The sequence below is a fragment of the Humulus lupulus genome, chromosome 9 (assembly GCF_963169125.1).
Source record: "Humulus lupulus chromosome 9, drHumLupu1.1, whole genome shotgun sequence".
In the NCBI taxonomy this organism is placed as follows: Eukaryota; Viridiplantae; Streptophyta; class Magnoliopsida; order Rosales; family Cannabaceae; genus Humulus; species Humulus lupulus.
The window spans coordinates 86,860,351-86,865,527 of NC_084801.1; the positions used below are offsets into that span (position 1 = coordinate 86,860,351).

Consider the following 5,177-nt stretch of genomic DNA (forward strand, 5'->3'; position numbering starts at 1 on the left):
CAGTTTTCGCTCTTCCATGTTTGTAAGTGGAGATTAAACATTCAAGTATTCCATGCCAATCTGATTCATTTTGTTTATGAATGTCCTAAAATATAGCTGCGTATTTGAATATTTGTGGAAAGGGATAATGGTGCTTATTTGATACAATGAAAGACCACATTCTAAATCTCTTTGTAAGCTCTTAACAACCTTTTTCTTAAGCTATTTTTGCAGCTGATGTTACTGATTAAGGTTCACTAATTGATTATCATATCTTGTATCAAGAAATACTGCAATAAACTTAAATTCTACCATTATTTGATGATGAGGGTGAAAATAACTTAATAGCTTGTTGCTAAATTCTTATTTTCTTTCCCAATTTCCATGAGCCTAGTTCATAGCTCCTACCAGTTTTCTTCTGGGTTTATTCTGGCTATATAGTGGTTGTAGTTAAGGTGTTTGGTCAAAGGCAGATCTCTTTAATGCTTTAAATTTTGTTATCTATGTTTCTGTAAATCCGCTTGTATTCGGACCATTTATTAGAAATGTTGTTATGCATTATGCCAACACTATAACAATTATGCCCATATATTACACTAACATATCACATTACAACAAATATGCCCATATAATGCTTTCCCAACAACACTAACTGTTTTGGTTAGTTAGTTGTTCATTGTAACTAATTATTGTTATTTTGTAGATTAGTTACTTTATTAGTTTTGGTCTTTTCTGTATATATACTCTTTTGTATCATTACTTCATTAATGAGAATTGATTCTATTAATTTAGTCACTAAGTTTGTCACTAAGTTTGATTCTATCTGCTTTTCTCTTTTTCCTCCTCTGGGTTGACGATGGTTATTGGTTGTGGACGAGCTATTCTAATTATTTTTCTTCTGTTTGGGTTTGCGTTATGCAGGTTTGTAGGCGTGATGGTGGTGGTGGTGAGGGTTCGTGGTAGTGGCTCACGGGAAAGTGCTGATGCGGTCATGCTTTCTGGAGAAACTGCCCACGGAAAGTAAGTTAACTAATTCATTTGGCCTTGGGTGGCCTCTTAATATATTTCCAATGTGCAATGGCTATTGAAAAAGTATTATCAAAACTCAATAAATATGTTTGTTTTCTAAATTTTTTGCTTTCTTTGTAGTAATGTGTATCCCACTAAAATAATTATAGTAGTATTCTCTAGTTAAAAAAATGTTAATGATTCTTAGACACTTTAGAGTTATTAGTTATGTATGACTTTTTCCTCTTGTCTGATGCAAATTTTCTGTCTTGTCATTTCCTTTCTTTTATTTTACATATCTGCCATCTAATTTTGTGATTATAACAATGATATCCATTGAAAGTTGTCAAAGTAATGCATACTGAGTTAACAAGATGTATGGTTGTACTCCTAAGTCATTATCGACCTTACTCAACAATATTTGCCTTCACAAATGAGTAAGTCTATCATGAGGAATGATATGTAATTCATCTCTGACGTATCAATTCTGTCTGTAATTTTGGTTCATAATTACTCTTCAGCGATTCGTATGCTAACACAGTGCGTTTATTAACAACATGGCTTTGGGCAAGTAGCATAAAATAACATTAGGAAGGTGAACATAAATAATATATTTAGCAGGAATTTTTTTTGACAAATTAGGCACACAGGAGTCTTCTATAGTTAATGTATCATTATTTTGCCTGATGTACAGAAATGGGAAAAGAAAGTAAGTGAACAGGATTAGCAAAATCTTTGCTAGCCCAGCTGATGACATCTTTTGACTCTTCAAGATTTCAACTTAGCTAAAATAAAGTTACTGGATGCATAATTATGAACTGAACTGATTTCGTAAACCATCTAAGTACTATTTCTTATCTGTTATTATAATTATCATCCATATTCAGTAACGGCATATTTTTTCTCATGCTAATTGAATATATTCAACACTCAAAATATGCTTGGGTGCTTATTAAATTTGAGAGTAGCACGGTTCTGCAAGTGCAAAATATTTTATCTGACATGATAATTTGTGCTTAGCAGAGAAAGGATTAAGTAGAGGCTGGTGCTTTATCATGGTGCTCTGCCTATATATATGGAATTCTCAAATGACGCTGAAGAAACCTTCTCTAGAGCACTCAAGCTCTTACTGGTTAGTGAGGTTTAACTTCAATTTGCGAGCACTGGAAATCGAAGCTTTTCATCTAATGCCCCACTGATTGAGAACTCTGATGCTCAGATTGTCGTTCCAGATGTGAGTCTTTTTCCTTTTTCTTTTTTCTTTGTATAAATGTAGTTTATTCATTAATTGGGTGCTTATCATGAATGGATACAAAATATTAGATTAAACCCTGAAACTATTTGTAATAAGTCTTTAAAGAGAATTAGATGAACTAACTTTTTTCCTTCTCATCAGTGATAAAATGTACTTAAAGAACAAGCTGGAACTTTTTAATTAATGGCATATTTCTGAAGACTTGACATGTGTTCATGTGTTGAGGTTTTCTATCAAGTTTTTGCATTTTTAGTTACTGTTTGGATAGCCTCATTTAAAAAACTTGTCAGTGAGAGAGTTTGATAGTGACCACACAATCTTTATTATCACAGTCCTAACTCACGAAACTAGTCATATTTTTTAGTATTTGACTACTTTGTTTACTTGTATCTCATTTAGATATTGACTCTTTTTTGGGATTGCTAAGTTATTTTTTGGAGTCTAATGTCAAAACTGGATATTTATGCAGCATTGCTCCTTTGTAAATTTCTATTTAATTAGCATTTGAAACATTAGTGGTGAAATTTGTGTTTTCAATAAGGTCTTCTATTTCTTTGAAACTCTTTTAGGACTCTTTAATTTAAGGTCAATCACTAGAGTCTTGCTTGGTTTCTCACCAATGTTATTGGTACTGCAGAGTTATACACAGTATATCCCTTTGCCAATCAGTGACCTTGATTCTTGGTTGAAGACACCCTCCTTATATGTTTTTGATTGCTCTGCGGCTGGGGGAATATTGTGAATGCTTTTATTGAGGTAAAGCTTTAACTCAAAACATATAATGAATTGATATATGTATTGATAATTAAGGTGCTACGTCACATGAATTCATTATCTGTAATTCAGATATTTATATATAAATATATTTGTAAATATAGTGACTTCATTTGATGGTTTGGCAGCTTCATGATTGGGTTGCTTCTAGCTCCTCTGGATCAACAAGGAATTGCATTCTACTTGGAGCTTGTGAAGCACATGAGACTCTTCCACAAAGTGCTGAATTTCCTACAGATGTGTTTACGTCTTGTCTCACAACACCTATTAAGATGGCTTTGAGATGATGAGCTTCTTTTCTTGTTCGTCTGTTAGGATCGCCTATCGCGTTTATGCATCTTTATTTGAGATCATGCAGTTTTCTGGTTTTGCCTTGTGGTGTTTATTCCATATTGGCTGCTTCCTAGTTATTTTAGTTTGTCAACTAAAAGTCTTTTAGCTGTGCTGTTTGTTTAAAGTTGTAGGAAGTTAGAAATGGCATGGTATTTAAAATACAGAAAAATCAATCCTTATTCCTAAATCCAACTCGACCGATGCCTTGTGACGTGATTGGTTTGAATAGATGCTTTGAAATATACACAAGTTAGCTAATCTCTGCCTCTATTTTGGGCAATGAATTCTTTTTCTTATGAGACTAAATTTTTTTTTGTTGTATTTTAAGTTGTGGATAACAATTTGTTTTTATTTTTTAAGATAACAATTGGTTTTTGTGCTGTGGATCATTAGATCTGTTTTATTAACATAAGTATGTAATATTTGCTTCTACATTTACTATCATTCTAGTCATAGAAATTTAGTATAGTTTAGTTACAAGTTTAATTGTTTTGCACCTATAAGGGCTCTATAACCCATGCTTGTAAACTGGAAGTGACATCAGGGAAATAGTGTTTGAAGTGTTTGTTGATAAGGAAGTTTTATACTATATTTCAGATGAATCTAAATCTACTTTTCATGAGGCTTTTCTTAGTCGTCTTACGGAAACTGGTGCAACAGAAAGTTCATCTTTATGTGACCTTCCTAAACAGATGGAAGGTGATCAATAAAGAGCCTCTGAACAGACTAAGAACATCTTAAGTAATTTAGTTGCTTTTGTTGACAATTTGTGGTATCTAAAAGATGGAATACATACTGTAGTCTTGAAAAAGCTATCAGAAAATGGTAAGAGCTATGTGGGTTTTACACTTTTATTTTTGTATGATACTTCAAGCACTGATCTGTAGACTTATCTCAGTTTTTGGTGGATCCTACTCCATTTTCTAGGATCTTGCAGGCAAAGGACACCAAGTGAATTAGATAGAGAGGTTAAGAACTAGAGGGTGGCATTTACTGACCTATTTTTGAAGCATAACACTTTCAAAGAAACTGCAAAGCCATCGAGATATTGATGCAAAGAATAAAGCCGAGCTTAGAATATTAAGAGGTAACTCCTAGTGAGTGGATAGAAGGCACTTCAACTTGGATTGCAAGTAATTGCAAAGATTAAGGGCTATGCTGATGCAGCTCAGGTACTCCAATGAATTGGCTTCCTAGTTCTATTTTACTATTGCTGAAACCTAGCTCAAAGAAGATTATCTTTGCAGGCACCTGAATTCTTTACAACTGCTCCAGCCCTTGTGATACCAAAAGCTATTTCAAATGCTGGTTTAGATGCTTCTCAGATTGATTACTATGAAATAAATGAAGCGTTTTCTGTAAGATTTTAGTACTTGTAATCCCTATACTGTTCCTGATTTAGTAAGCATTTTTTTTCATTCATTTATATTTGTCCTTCTTCTCTCTAGGTTGTAGCTCTAGCCAATCAAAAGTTGCTTGGTCTTAATCCTGTGAGTTTGGAGAAAACTAGATAATTTCTTTCAAGTTGATTTACTTTATATGCTTACAGGTGGAAACTAGCTTAAGTCTTGTGTTCTTAATAATAAAAGGACTTTTTTTTTACAATGTGCAGGTATATTGAGATGATTTCTTTGGAGCAATTCTTGACAACATTTGTAGTTGAGGCCTTTAGAATGGAAGAATGTATTTCACTAATTTTTGTATACATTTCATGTTTTGTATTTAGTGATAAAGGAATCTGAATTAGGCATAAATTATGTTGTAATATGATTTCTTAAGCCTAGATTAGTAGACTAAATATTGTAATTACATTTGAGTAATTAATAAA

At 32.8% G+C, this 5,177-nt stretch overlaps 1 long non-coding RNA gene across 1 annotated transcript; it reads left to right on the forward strand.

The window, feature by feature from the left end:
* The first annotated feature begins 2,020 nt into the window (after nt 1-2,020).
* LOC133800718 (uncharacterized) lies at nt 2,021-4,948 on the forward strand. The gene is made up of 4 exons (XR_009876577.1): nt 2,021-2,221; nt 4,277-4,521; nt 4,597-4,707; nt 4,798-4,948. It is a non-coding gene; the product is annotated as an uncharacterized LOC133800718 (long non-coding RNA).
* Nucleotides 4,949-5,177: the final 229 nt, after the last annotated feature.